The sequence below is a fragment of the Meles meles genome, chromosome 4 (genome assembly GCF_922984935.1).
Source record: "Meles meles chromosome 4, mMelMel3.1 paternal haplotype, whole genome shotgun sequence".
Classification (NCBI taxonomy): domain Eukaryota; kingdom Metazoa; phylum Chordata; class Mammalia; order Carnivora; family Mustelidae; genus Meles; species Meles meles.
This window is the reverse complement of record NC_060069.1, coordinates 83,154,090-83,170,338: the sequence shown is the minus strand read 5'-3', so window position 1 is coordinate 83,170,338 and position 16,249 is coordinate 83,154,090.

The following is a 16,249-nucleotide window of genomic DNA, read 5'->3' as shown; positions in this document are numbered from 1 at the left end:
AAATAAATAAATAAATCTTCAAAAAAGAAAAACTGTTTAACACTCCTCAACAAGAAGTCATTATGTTTCACTATAGAAGAGATAAATACATTCAAGATTCCTATTCCCATTTGCATTTTATGTACCCATCAGGCTAGAGAAACCCAGAATTTAAAGAAGATTTATAAGAACACAATTTGAGTTAGGGGGATAGGAGAAGAATAAATGAAACAAGATGGGATTGGGAGGGAGACAAACCATAAATGACTCTTAATCTCACAAAACAAACTGGAGTTTGCTGGGGGGAGGTGGGGTTGGGAGAGGGGGAGGGGGGTTATGGACATTGGGGAGGGTATGTGCTATGGTGAGTGCTGTGAAGTGTGTAAACCTGGTGATTCACAGACCTGTACCCCTGGGGATAAAAATACATTATATGTTTATAAAAAAAAAAAAAGAAAGGACGAATACCCAACTTTTGTAGCAACATGGATGGGACTGGAAGTGATTATGCTGAGTGAAATAAGTCAAGCAGAGTCAAGTATCATATGGTTTCACTTATTTGTGGAGCATAACAAATGACATGGAGGATATTGGGAGATGGAGAGGAGAAGGAAGTTGAGGGAAATTGGAAGGGGAGGTGAACCATAAGAGACTATGGACTCTGAAAAACAACCCGAGAGTTTTGAAGGGGCGGGGGTGGGAGGTTGGGGGAACCAGGTGGTGGGTAATAGGGAGGGCACGTATTGCGTGGAGCACTGGGTGTTGTGCAAAAACAATGAATACTGTTATGCCGAAAAAGTAAATAAATAAATTAAAAAATTTAAAAAAAAAGAACACAATTTGAAAGAGGAAAAGGAGGAGTAATTTCTATTTGTCATATACCTGTATTTCAAGTATTATTCAAACTCCAAAATGTATCTGCAAGCTTTACACATAATGACGTTCTGGTAGATTCCTGGGGCGGGGCGGGGGAAAACCTCTGATATTTTGGTCTCTATATAACTTGGATCCATGTCTTGGATCTAGATGAGTAACTGCTAGCAGTAAGTTGGCAGCTGAGTGCGCGTTTCTAGAAAACACTTAAGCTGATGGGTATGTTTACAAACTCTAGAGATTTCATACACTGCCCTCCTCCCTGCTAGAGACACATACTCCCTCAAGTTCAGTTTATGCAAACTCTGTTTCCTGCTTACCTACCCCCTCTCAGGGGCACCTGGGTGGCTCAGTCAGTTGAGACTCTGCCTTCAGCTGAGATCAAGTACCAGGGTCCTAGGATCGAGTACCACCATCAGTGTCCCTGCTCGTTGGGAAGGTTGCTTCTCTCTCTCCCTCTGTCTCTGCCCCAGTTTGTATGCTCTCTCTCGTTCGCTCGCTCGCTCAAATAAATGAAATCTTTAAAAAAAAAAAATGTCTTACCTGAGTATTTCTTCACTCTATTGAGTGTTGGTGTGAGTTTCATAATTCAACTTTGCACTGGATTTTACTTTTTGACCCTTATACTGGTACAGTACACTAACTTTTGGAGATGTAACCTAGGTGTTACATACGAATCATGAATTTTTGCACTTGAGTGTGTGTGTTTCTGTCTATGTGCAAAAGGGAGGGGAGAGTTGAGAGGGAAACAGAGTTTGCATAGACTGAACTTGAGAACTTGCATAGACTGCACTTGAGTGTGTGTGTTTCTGTGTATGTGCAAAAGGGAGGGGGGAGTTGAGAGGGAAACAGAGTTTGCATAGACTGAACTTGAGGCAGTGTGTGTCTCTTGCAGGGAGGAGGGCAGTGTATGAAACTTGAACTTCAAATCTGCCGTGTGATTATTACTCCCATTTATTATTATTACTCCTATCTTGACATTACTAAAGCCAAAACAGAACTCAGAGTAACACTTAAAGAAAAGTTGGGTTATTAAGGATTTAAAAATTTTATATGGTACAATAAATATAAAAAGTGAAAATACTAACAATCTATTACTTTTTCAATAACATGATTTTATGATTATCTTTTTAGTAGAATTTATAATACTTTTATATTTCCTGTTTTATAATTATTTTATTTTACTAATTAAATGAAGACATTTAATGTTATTTCATGATCTATCTAAAAGAATGAAATATACAAGAAGTCTTCCATCCAACATGCTCTTTTGGCTTGCAGACATTGAAGGAGAAGTGAAAGAACTAAAAATATAATTTGGGGGACCTGGGCAGAAAAGGGTGAAAAAAGAGAAAACACAGAAAATAAAATCCTGGCTATAAGGTTGATCTAATATTTACGAATAAGTCAAGAAAAAGATGAAGAGGGCCAAATGCAAGAACAAGAGTAACAGAAGAAGCACTTCAGATCATAGTAATCCCAAAGCATGGGAGAACCACAGCTGGAAGAGAAAGGAAAATATGGGGATAGAAAGTAGCAGTGGAGGCTAGACTTGTAATTATCAATAGGCAATTATTGATAGATTTCAATTAAATTTACTGAGCACTTATTAAGTACCAGGGATGTTTCTCATTTACTCTCAACAACAATGGAGAGATGGTATTATTCCCAGAGGAGGAAACTGGGAGAACAGCGAGGCAGAGACAACTACCTTGTTTTGGAGGGAGGGGATGGCGCAAGGAGGAAGGCATGAAGAGTGACAGTATCAAGCTTTGTTTCAGGTATTTTAATTCCAAGCTCAAAATCTGCTCCATGATTCTTGGCCTGCTTTGACTCTGACACTCTGAACATTGATTCTTTACTGAGTGTATTTGAGAATTATTAGCTTAAATATGCATTTAGCAATACTCATCAATACTCATAACTTCCAATTATAAAACAAATAAATCACAGAGATGAAAAATACAGCAGGGGCGCCTGGGTGGCTCAGTGGGTTAAGCCGCTGCCTTCAGCTCAGGTCATGATCTCGGGGTCCTGGGATCGAGTCCCACATCGGGCTCTCTGCTCAGCGGAGAGCCTGCTTCCCTTCCTCTCTCTCTGCCTGCCTCTCTTGTGATTTCTCTCTGTCAAATAAATAAATCTTTAAAAAAAAATACAGCATAGGGAATACAGTTAATAATACTGCAATAATTTTATATGGTAACTACACTTACCATGGTGAGCACTGAGGAATGCACAGAATTGTTGAATCAATGTGTTATGCACCAGAAATTAATGTAACATTTTACATTAACTATACTTCAAAAAAACATCAACAAATCAAACTTTAATATTTCAGCTTTAAAAGGAGAGTAGAAAAGTAACAGCAAGGAGAAAGTACAGCCCATATCCCATCAATCCTCCTTTTACTTATGACGCTTTCCACATTCAGACACGATACCATGAGTCACTAATGACAAAAAGTTAAATATAAAACCAGAGCCCACTTTTAAGCTAATGTCTAAAGCCAAAATAGGAATTACATGAGTTGGGTTACACAAAAATTGGTATACTCAAGGTGATTTCAAGGAAGAGCTTTCCTGGGCCAAATGGATGTTTTCCCCTTAACATGAAACCATGTTGTGTGAATAACTGCATCTATTTTAGTTTAGTTAACCTATTAAGAAAAAGTTGAATACCAGTTCATTGGATGGCCCCAATGTTCATACTGAACATACAGTACTTTAAAGTGTCAAGAATATACACCTGTGACTGGTCTAAAATAGCTGACTCGATGAATTTTATGTATTTCTCTTTCCTTCCAAAATTCAATAAAAATAAAAATAAACAAATATCAGAAAACGGTAGAAATTACCCTGGTGGGCACAAATTTTGTGAATTTTCTGGAAGACAGTTGGAATCAGTAAGAGAGTCAGTGTTTAAACACTTGCATGCACACGTGTGCACGTACACACATACGGACATACATACACAACCTGAAACAGGCAGAGAAGACTACGACAAAGATAAAAGCCATGCATTCTGAAAGTCCCCACAGGAATTCTAGAGAAGTTCTCTAGGAGTTCACAGGTTCACAGGAAGTCATCCATGAGCAAGGACTGTCCAAAGGCAAACAATGAATGTTATTAGAAGACTACATACACCATCCTATTTCACTCTCCATAATGCCACATACCTGCATCATTTATGCCTACCCCAAAAACAGGAGGGCCTTTCTGAGGGAGTGCTGGCTTGTGGTGAAATGGGGATATGCTCCTTGCATGAGTACTTTGGAGAAAGTAATAGAGCTGAGCCCAAGATAAATTTAGTCCTCTGCAATGGAGAAGAAAAAAAGGAATATCTTCTTCCAAAAAATAGAATAAATACAAACATGAAATAAGTCCACTTACAGAACAAAATCCAACTTATGGAAAGCATAAGTGGCTGTCTTTCCAAGTTTCAACTAAACTAACCTGAGAGCAGGAGTTATGTGCTCCTGAAATACAAGCTACCCACAAAGTATTCCTGAGAAATTTCAGCTTTTATAAATTATTTCATGGGAATACCAAGAAAACATATATTACACATCATATAGGAATAATTTAATAACAATCACACTTTCATTTCTTTTCCCTCTTTTTCTGGCTATAAGAATACCAAATTTTGTCTTCCTATTTATTATGTCCATGCCCCCAGGATTCTTGTTGATTCCAACGTGTTATTACTTTGTTCAAATAATTGTATAAATTCAGTATGTTTTAGTTCAAGCAACTGAAATACAAGGTGTTCCCAAGTTTGCATAACCTTATGATTAATTATATCTCTTTACCTACAAATCCTTTTGAAATGCTTATCCTATATATTATATAACTGAATCATTTCTCTCTAGATCACTATTAACCATAACTCTTATACACTGCTTAAGTCTTCCCAATATTCATTTATTTCCCTCTAAAATTGCCTTTCTAACATCTGTCTCTCCTCTACAGTTTTTCCAATTACCACACGGTCTACTTTTTAGAAATATATTTAACTATGCATTCTGTATCTTATAAGACTCTTGTACAAAAAGAAATATACTATAAATTAGGCCCCCACATGACAAGAATAAAGTGAGGTGCTTTTTATATTTTGCTTTATGTTTTTATTTATTATTATTATTATTAAGTTTATATCATTAGTCCCTGTAAACTTTCTCTCCCTATGATCCAACTGACGTGCACCCAGTCCCAAGATACCTTCCATTTCACTGGGCATGCAGTTGTACATTAAGAAAAAAGATCTTTGAAGTACTTCCCAGAATTCCAAGAAAATACCCTATATGGCATCCACTATAGTAAATAAATCAATAATACTGATATGGCTTAATGTAATTAGAACTTTTCAAAATGGCAGTTGGCAAAATTAATTTCCTTGAGAGGTCATATGGTATTTTCAATGGCATGAAGTTCCAAACCAGCCTCCATAATTCCATTATACTGATAAAAGTGTAAAACCTAATCATTTGTCTTGGCTAATTAAATTCTACCTGTGACAATAAGTATCCCCATTGCTTGTCTATAAATTAGAAATATTAATTATATGAGAATATTCAGTGTTACTGCCATCCTTGGGAAGTCGATTACTATAGTCATGTTTTTAAAGGCTTGGACCAAAGTCACATTGAACTGACAAATTCTAACTATTCTGCTGGAATGTCAATGAATCCTGTATGTCCAAACTCAGAGTAGTTACCCATCCACCTTCTATTCCTTAATTTGCACCTTATGTGTTAGATGTCGCTTTTATATATTATACATCATTTTGGAAAACATTCAAAGTGAACCTCAGAAATACATGCCAAAAATGGTATACAAAAAATCATAAGTAGGAGAAAAGAAATTTAAATTGATATCAAGAGGAAGAGAAAAAAATAGAGTACATATAGAAAGTCCATGAAGACGTTTGGAGGGGAGAGGGTTCGGGGGTTGGTTGAGCCTGGTGGTGGGTATTAAGGAGGTCACGTATTGCATGGAGCACTGGGTGTGGTGCATAAACAATAAACCTTGGAACTCTGAAAAAAATTAATTAATTAATTAAAAAATAAAAAAGGAAGGCCATGAAGACACATGCATCATTCACATATTTAATTATAAGCTTTCTATGTTAGAATGAGAAAGAGACCCTCTAAGCATTTCTAATAAACACTGCAGTTCATACTCAAGATCTATTCCTCTCTCTTCCTGATTAACACAACTTTCTTTTATTCAGGTAACTATGTGGATAAGGGGTAGATTCTGACAAATCTAAGCTAGTCACGCAATCTCATTCCCTCTGCTAATAGTTGCTTGAGGTAGGTAGCTAGCCTGGTTCTGGCCAAAAAGATGGTAGGGGGTAACTAGGAGGCTTCTGGGAGATGTTCCCTTAAAATCAGCAAAAATATACTGTGAGAGAGATTGGCATATTTTATTCTTCTAGATGTTACTGCCTAAAGATTTGACTCCTGATGCTCTGCACCCACCTAACAGCCATGACTGAGGCTGCCTGATAACAACTTTGACACTAATGGTGGCAGAGCAGAGAAAAATGTGAAGTCATGCATGCCATGAAGGTCACTGAGCTGCTGAATAATCATACTCTAACACAAACCAATTCCTGACATCTTGTTAACAGAGATTATACATTTATTGATGCTTTGGTAATTGGAGATGGTGTTGCAGATAATGCTCATTGTCTAGGAGGGGGAAATATCTTTTCTTTGGGAGAAGCAAAATTTCTCTAGTAATTAACTAAAGTTTTTCTTAAAAACATTTTATACAGAACTTCATAGGGAAGGTGATAAGCATTGGGATGGACAATATCCTGAGAAAATATTTTGTAGCAAGTGTAAAATTAGATTTTTATAAGAATTCTATGAGAATATAGCATCAGAAAGTCATTCCAGGAGAGCAAACCATCAGGACTATACAACCTAGACAAGGCTATAGTTTTCTACTAGTCTGACTTTATTTTCAAGTAAATTCTAACTTGTCTAGGGTTTTCCCAAAGAATGCATCAGAAGTTAAAATATTTTAGTAATAATAGATGTCCTATCAAAAAAGAAGGAGAAGGAAGAGTAGCAGAGAAGGGAATGAATAAGTAGAAGGAGAATGTCTCAGGGTCATGAAAGAGGCTCTGCACTCAGCATGGAACTTACTTAAGATTCTCTCCCTCTCCCTCTCCTTCCCCCATCACTTGCAGAATGTCCCAGAGAAGCACACAGCATGTAGTATTTCCTTCATTTATCTGACCTCAAAGTCCCCTCTCTGTTCTTAAAGCATTTAGAGGGAATATTTTTCTATACAATAGTCTATATGTTCTTCTATATAGATCATGCAATAAGAAACTCTGAGCAATTAACATACTGAATATCTTCAAGATTGCCACAGACTTCATTGCTCGCTGCATTAAGCATCTGACCAATATACAGCCGCAGTAGCAGTCTCTGGTTTCCCATATGCGCCCTTACATGCTGAGGGAGGCTCCTGTAATTTAGACATTATTTAGGTGGATGGTACAATTGATATTCATTTTATGGAAAAGGAGGAGACTGATAGAAACCCTGCTAGACAGTAAACATCCTTTTTATACATGGTCTTGGACCTGGAGGACTGGCAGGAAAATACATTAACCAACATTTATCATAACCCAAAGTCTTAACTCCAGCAACAAAGATCGTTCAAATTTTACTAAGACAATTTGGAGTTAATTTTCTTCCTGCAATAATATGAAAATTAATGCTACTTCTTTACCTGCTTTATTGGTACCTAGTGGGAACTCTTGAGAAAGAATATTATAAACTAAAAAATATTTACTAAGAGAAACTTCGGGTAATCTTTAATCTGATCATTAGCTAGAAAAAATATCTCAATGACACGCTAGAAAAGAAAAAAAAATACTTATAAACATTATTTTCACCAGCACCCCAGATTAATCTGAAAATAAGACAAAAATCTTAGTCAAGCAGAATGTTAATATGATCTCCTTTGTTTAAAAAAAAAAAAAAAAAAAAAGGAAACAACAAGGCCAAAATGGAGTCACTCATGCTAAACCCCATGTCAGCAAACCAAGACTTAATATCTAACCTGATTGTAATTATGGCCTCTCCAGGAATGCGACCTTTAACCATTTTGGAATTACCTGGTCAACACTAGTGAGGTAACCTTCTTGATAAAGCTCAGCTTTCCCCAAAGGAAAGTGACCTTGCCTAAAACAATGCACTTGTCACTAAAAACATCCTTGCCGCTCCTCCTTCTGCCTATAAAATCTTCTATTTTATAGAGCTCCTCAGAACTCCTTTCTATTTATTAGAATGGAATTCATGAAAGAGTGACTAGAGGTAATTAGATCTTCAAATTTTCTTAGTTGAATTTCATTTTTTAGCACCTCTTTATCTCCTCTGTTTCACACCCCTGATGTGAGTTGATTAAAAAAAAATGTAATTGTTGAATTGAGACTAGTTAGAGACGAATTCATCAAAAATCAAAAATACTATGGACTTCATAGAGAGATGTGATCCCTTACCTGCTTTCTTGGAAGTCTCTTCTCTTTTGAATTAATCGAAGAAAAAGCTAATCTCTCTATACAGTTCTCCACCCAATCCTAACCATGGTTATAGATCAGAATTGTTCTGTTCAGAAACACTGATAAGGCACATACCCATACCAGATGCTACGCTTGGTACTAGAAGCACAGAGCTGGACAGGATGCCATCCCTGACTTCTAGAAAGTTATATAAATCTTACCACTTGTCTACCAGGGATCGCTGTCTACATTCATAGTGAGAATAAAGAGTGGAAAACACACATCAGTAATGATTAATCAATGGCAATTGCAGAGTTGATTCTTTTAACTGGTGGGAGAGGTTTATTTTAAGTCAAGAGGCTGATACTTAGAGATTGCCTCTACAGAACACTAAGACAACTGGCCAATTTGATCATTTGAACCAAGAAACTCTTTAAATTCAATGATTTTTGATGCTCTTCATAATATTTACATTTGTCAATTGAAATATGTTCAATTTGACAAGGAAATACTGACTTTGTTCTATATTTAGACCACACGGTCTGGGAGTGGGCATGGAAGAATAGGGAGAAAAGGTAGAGAGGAAGAATAAACACAAAAAAGAAAAAGAAGTATCTGAGGCTTAAGAAATTTACAAAGGAGTGGGAGGGATTAACATGTCAACAGTTAACTGTAGAAGACCGCATCAAAGGGACAAGGAACAAAGTGGTAGGGAAATGATGAGAAACTGGGTGAGGAAGGGGCAATTGAGAAGGTTTTATGTGGTAAGTAGCGTTTTACCCAGGCATTTAAAGAAGAGTTTGATTTCATTACAGGCTAAGTAGGAGAAATTCATCCATCACCATGGACACTCTTCTAGCTTTAAGCTTTAATCTTACCCTCTTCTAGAGCTCTGCTTTGCCATCATTCTTGGCAGACATCACCCTTGTTCCACTGACTGGGTCTTGAATTTATGACACTTAAGTACTTATAAGATTATCAGAAAGGAAGTTGCTTTTAATACCAAATTTTCTAGGTTATAATGGGATTTGGGGAAAATGCACCTGTCACAGGGGTCATTTGGCACTAAATTTATATCAGTTCATAGAAGCTTAGATCACAAACTCATTCTATATAACTTAAAAAATAGAATCTATACCTCAAATGTTATAGCTAAAAGGTACACAAGGCAGCATATAACCCAAATCTCTTGAATTTAGAAATAAGAAAACAGAGGCATAAAGATGTTAAGGGAATTGCCAAAGGTCACACTGAGATTTTTTTTTTAAGATTTTATTCATTTATTTGACAGACAGAGATCACAAGTAGGCAGAAAGGCAGAGAGAGAGAAGAAGGGAAGCAGGCTCCCCACTGAGCAGAGAGCCCGATGCGGGGCTTGATCCCAGGACGCTGGGATCATGACCTGAGCCGAAGGCAGAGGCTTTAACCCACTGAGCCACCCAGGCACCCCCACACTGAGATTTTTTATAGAATGGTGCTAGAAATTGGGACCAAGACTGATGCAGCTTTCTCTCCATCACACTCACTTTCCCAGATTTGCTTGGATTTGCCACTGGTGAAAGAATTCCAAATCACTAAGCTGCCTGGTTGCAAGGGAAAAGTTTTATTTGGGTGCATTTGCTGACACTCTCCCTCTAGGAATTATTATTGATGCGACAGCACAGGAGCTCATGTCCTTCACCGGCAGCTTTCCATATAAACCCAAAAGCGGTTTTAACAGTATTCCTGTTGCCTTTTTTCAACCACAACTTATGTATATTTTCCTGTCAAAAGGAATATGCTTTATGCACAAATTAGCATCTGCCTTGTTCTTGCTGAATCTGTGTAATCAGTATAATAACGAGAGAAATGACTCATAATTTTTGCCTTATGTTTTTTTCAATTTGATAAATTAAAAAGCAATGCCAAATTGCAGTTATGAAGACACAGCTGAGAAGTATGTTTAACTGCTGCAGCCTCGTACAGTCTTTATAGGAAGAAAAGCCACATCTGTTTCTTTTGTCAGCTTGTTTGAGGGATGATGACACTCAGGAGAGAAACACCAATCCAGGAATTCAAGAGATTTTATGAACCAAACCAAACCAAACAAAAAAACCAATCAGCATGTCCTTGAACATAAATGATTTTTAGTTTTTCCAGCCTGTATTATATTCTTTGGCGGGGGAGGGGGGAGTGGGCCAATGATTCTAATTTCAAACTATTTAGCCCATTTTCTAATTAATTAATATTCTTTTTTTTTAAGATTTTATTTATTTGCGAGAGAGGGAGAGTACACACAAGCAGGCAGAGAGGCAGACAGAGGCAGTGAGCGAAGCAGGCTCCCTGCTGAGCACGGAGCCCAATGCGGGACTCAATCCCAGGACCCTGGGATCATGACCTGAGCCGAAGGCAGCAGCTTAACCAACTGAGCCTCCCAGGCGTCCCATTAATTAATATTCTTAAATATTAACAGTATCTCAAGGGTTTCTACAGAGAAGTATAAGTTGCAATACTGTATCATCTGATTCCTACGTTTAGTGTTTATGATTCTCATTTAATTTTAGCATGCAATAAAAACCTTTATGTCCTGACATGTTAACATACAGTACTGAAGTGGAGAAAATTCACTGGCAGATGACTTTGTAGCTAAGGGTAGAATTATAATAGTTTTCATAAATATTATGTGATCATTTTTATTGTTCAGCGTGTATCTGCAGTCCAGTGACAGAAGGTAGATAAACCTCTAAGAGGAAGTATAATCAAAGGCCAGGAAAATACACTAAGTCAATAGAAGGCTTTGAAAACATAAAAGCTAAACAAGTTGGGATGCTAAAGCAATAATATCTTCTAGAGGGGTGCCTGGGTGGCTCAGTGGTTAAGCCACTGCCTTCAGCTCAGGTCAAGATCTCAGGGTCCTGGGATCGAGCCCCGCTTCGGGCTCTCTGCTCAGCAGGGGGCCTGCTTCTCCCTCTCTCTCTGCTTGCCTCTCTGCCTACTTGTGATCTCTCTCTCTCTGTCAAATAAATAAATAAAATCTTAAAAAAATAATATCTTCTAGGAGTTACATGAGCATTTCTAATTAATTCTTATACTTTAATGCTCCAATACATCATGAATTATTTTAAATTCTACATGTTCAAATGGGACTATAATTTGTTGTTCGAAGGATTGAATGCTGTGATGTAACTGAAAAATAATTTATATAATCTTAGGCTGCAATACTGAGAGTATAATACTGAGAGTATTATAATATAATAATAGTATAATATCCTGAGCAAAGGAGATCAAAAGGACCCAAAGCTGATCAGGAAAGGCAAAGCTGTTCTACATAGAAGAATGCCAGTTAATAAAGGTTAAAGGAGTAACACTAGAAATGTTTCAACTGCCAACGTAATAACTGCTGGAAGCAAGGGTCATCAATGGATGCTAGAACTATGGGTATAAATTGCTGGAAAATAGGATACTCACAGTCTTGAAGTATTAGCTCACATATTGTGGATTAATTACAAAGAAGACTGGCCTTTATAATGGAGGGTCTGCAAATATCATCTTAACCAAATGATCAAATGTTTGCCACCAACAACGAGACCAACTGATACACCCACCTCCTAATGTGATAGAGGAATAAGACACAACATTGACTATGTAGTATTCTGGTAAAAATGTTTTACCTGAATCTTATAATGAAAAATCACTCAGATCAATTCACATTGTGGGACATTCTGTAAGACACCAGTTCCAGATTCTTAAAATAATAATAAGAAGAATAATAAGAATAAAATTTTTAAAATTTTAAAAAAGCAAAATGAGGGGAATTTAAGAAGATTAAAGAGACATAACGACCAAATGCAAAGCCTGATCCTTGATTGGATCCTGGGGCAGGGGAAAAAAGAAACACCTATAAAGAATAATTGGGGGATGGCACCCAGGCGGGTGGCTCAGTCGGTTAAAGCCTCTGCCTTTGGCTCAGGTCATGGATCAAGCCCAGCATTGGGCGCTCTGCTCAGTGGGGAGCCTGCTTCTCTCTCTCTGCCTACTTGTGATCTCTGTCTGTCAAATAAATACATAAAATCTTAAAAAAAAAAAAAAAGAATAGTTGGGGGATAAATGGGAGTATTTTAATATTACTGCATATTATCATAGTAACATTAAATTATTGGATATATTGATGATACAGGGATTATATAGGAGATTATCTTTGTTCTTAGGAAATACACGCTAATGTATTTAGGGGCAATGTGCTATAATGTCAGCAACTTAATATCACAATTTCATGTAAAAATCAGTTTACCTAGAGGTGCCTGGGTGGCTTAGTGGGTTGAGCATCCGACTCTTGGTTTTGGCTCAGGTCATAACCTCAGGGTCCTGGGGTCGAGGCCCAAGTCAGGCTCTGTGCTCAGCAGAGTCTTGTCCTTCTCCCTCCGCTTCTCCCCCTGCCACCCCCCCCAAATAAATAAATAAATAAAATCTTTTAAAAAATTGGTTTAAAAAATCATGGAGCACTACATTGGGAACTAATGAAGTACTGTATGTTGACTAACATAACATAAAAAAGATGAAAAAATCAATTTATCTATATATGTAGAGAAAGCAAATGCAGCAAAATATTAAAAATTTGTGAATATACAGGTGTTCAATATAATATTCCTTCAACTTTTCTCTAGGATTAAATTTTTCTAAACTGGGGTAAAAAGAATACATCAGGATACTGGGTTCAATTCTTTTTTTTTCCAAGATTTTATTTATTTATTTGATAGAGAGATACACAGTGAGAGAGGGAACACAAGCAGGGGGAATGGGAGAGGAAGAAGCAGGCTTCCCACTGAGCAGGGAGCCTTATGCAGGGCTCAATCCCAGGGTCCTGGAATCATGACCTAAGCCGAAGGCAGACGATTAAAGACTGAGCCACCCAGGTGCCCTAAGGGTCAGATGATTTACCAAATGAGCCAACCAGGAGTCCTTGAGTTCAATTTTTGATATACTTTAAAGGAGACTACCATATTCCAGGGAAAATCGAGAGAATCAAATTTCAAGATAGTGAGGGGATCAGGAGACAATGCCCTATTAAAATTGGGAGTGTTCACATGCAGGAGAGACAATATTCTGGATCTGAAAATCCAATCCTGCAGAGAATGTAGTAGATTTCTTCTTTCTTCTGAAAGAATTCCTCAGACAAATGCTGGAATTTAACAAGCACCCTAAAGCTAAGAAGAACAGAGACTGAATGACGTTCTTCCTGAGTGGATGAGGGGTCAATGAAGACTACCCCTCCATACCCCTTCAACTCTGAGTCCTCGGTCAAATCAGAAACAGGTCTCTCACATCGTCTTCTGGAAGCACAGTGACATTCATCCCACAGAGATTTCAGACCATCAGACATACATCAGAAGCATTATTCAAACTTCTGGTTCATATATTTTGGGGGGGGGGGCAGCACACCCATTTTATGTCAGACATTCTGTTAAGCACTAAGGTTCCAGAAACAATAGGAATGATGAGGTTCCAGCCCTCATGGCTTTTCAATCTAGCTTATAGTTCTGGGAAACAATGAGAACTAAGGAAATAAGTTTTGTCCATTTTATAGGAGTGTTCTCTTATATTTAAGAAAAACTCTAACGGTTATCCTAAATAGCCGTATATTCTTTATGGACATATTGGGAAACAATGTTTTGTCTTATTAACATATAAGCACATTCCTAAAGAATATGCCCTAGTGAGCATTTAAGGAGACAACATTAACTATTTACCTTTAATTTATTATACCCATTTCTTAATATTCTTAATTTTTGGTATTCTTAATATTCTTAATATTTGGTATATCTTCTAAATTTATGTCCACATGAATTAATGTGGCTTCAATAAATCTTTTGTAATTCTGCAATATATACTTTGAGAAAACTGAATGTTCTCTGCTTTTAGTAAGGTTGATAATTACTTTCTGCAATTATGTGCTCAAAAACCAAGTACATGTTGAATATTGGTAAAGTTTATAAAAGGATAGGTGTTTTAAAAATGGCTTTGTTGGGGTGCCTGGGTGGCTCAGTGGGTTAAAGCCTCTGCCTTTGGCTCAGGTCAGGATCTCAGGGTCCTGGGATCGAGCCCCACATCAGGCTCTCTGCTCAGTGGGGAGCCTGCTTCCCCTTTCTCTCTGCATACCTCTCTGCCTACTTGTGATCTCTGTCTGTCAAATAAATAAATAAAATCTTTCAAAAAAAATAAAAATGGCTTTGTCAATCTCCTAGCTCTAAAAGGAGGGGTTTGGGTGGCTCTTGTTCAGAATCTGCATAAAGCTGGAGTAGATCTGCTCTTCAGAGTGGTCTGTACCAGAGGAGGTGGTCCGAAATAGGGTATGTTTTGAAGCAGTCTTGGATATCAACAGAGGGAGTTCTAAACTGTGTGCAGGGGAAGAAAGGAGGGGAAAATAGTGAGGAAGTCCTGAGCATGTTAGACCCAAAGATCACAGTAAAACTGTAAACTGAAAATGATTCACATGGAATAAAATCAATACAAGTCGTTCAGAGGTAAAGCACTAAATGTCTCAGTACAGGCTTCTCTATGGATCTAATTAGTTAGACTACTGGCTTAAAGAAACCAAAGTCAGAGAGTCCAATCTATCTTTTCCTGCCAGATGCAATTTCTGTATGCTTCCAGAGAGGCCCAAGACATAATTATGAATTTAGCAAAATTTATCTCTGGCACTCCTATTTAGACCAGGGCATCCTGCATTTTCCTGCAAAATCAAACTAGTCTTTAAGCCCTAATGGCATCTCATGTTTGGGAGAGTAGGCCCCACTCCTCTGTCCTCAGCCTCATGAAAATGATGGCTTATTCACCCTTATTCGTTCGGTTCAACATGATAGAGACCCCAGAAGACACTGGCCAGATTCTTAGTGTAAGTAGGTGGAACTATGATGATTTGTGCCCCCAAGCCTTTGTTTTGTTATTATTTATCAGTTTGAATGATTTCATAACTCCAAATCACATATAAAATAAAGTGATTCGTTATCAGACATAACAAGAAGATTTCAGAATCAGTTCTGGTTGATGGTTCCAGGATTGGTTTATTTATGACCCTCTCAGAAACACGGCTTTTTTTTCCCCTCTAATTTGTCTCCTGTGGTGACAAATGTCTCTATTAGTTTCAGATTTCATATAATGACAGAGCAGCACACAAAAACCAGATGAGACCATCCTATCTTCACATGGGATGTCCCAGAATCTGCACAGCCAATATTCCCTCAAATCTACCTCATGCGGCAGAATTGAATGATGTGACCTTTCCCGCACCTACCATGACAAGAGCAATGGAACTGTTACTACTGAGTTATATTATGATACTCCAGATGTAACCCCCAAGGCTAGAGAGCACCCAAACCTGAAATGATGCATGAAGCCATCAGAAATACAAAGAACATCAAGATTCTGATAGCAAGGACAAATTGAAGAGGAAGTGGTGGTTCAGGAGCAATCAACAGGGTCAAGGATATATTCCCTCTGGTTGAAACTCCTTTATCTTCCTTTACTTCATGAAGGAATCCCACTTGTCTTTCAAGTCTTCTCCTTTGGGAACCTTTCTTAAACCCACAAATTAGCTGCTCTCCTCTGTGCTCACATAGCCTCTCAGACACACACACACGCACCTCCTTATAGAACTTATAGAACTTACACAGTCCAAGCACAAGAAGGCTCAGTCTTGAGCTATTACATTCACTCCCTTGTTCTATCTAAAATTGCACTTGCTTCCAGATCCCTGTACATATACTGTTTCTCAATTCTATTGTTATGAAAGGTCTGCCAAGTGCCTGGTTCTGGTTACTTCCTGCTGGCGACCCATTTCTCTTTTGATGGCTATGGTCCTGAATCACTCTGCCTCTACATCATGTTCATGACCAGAAGC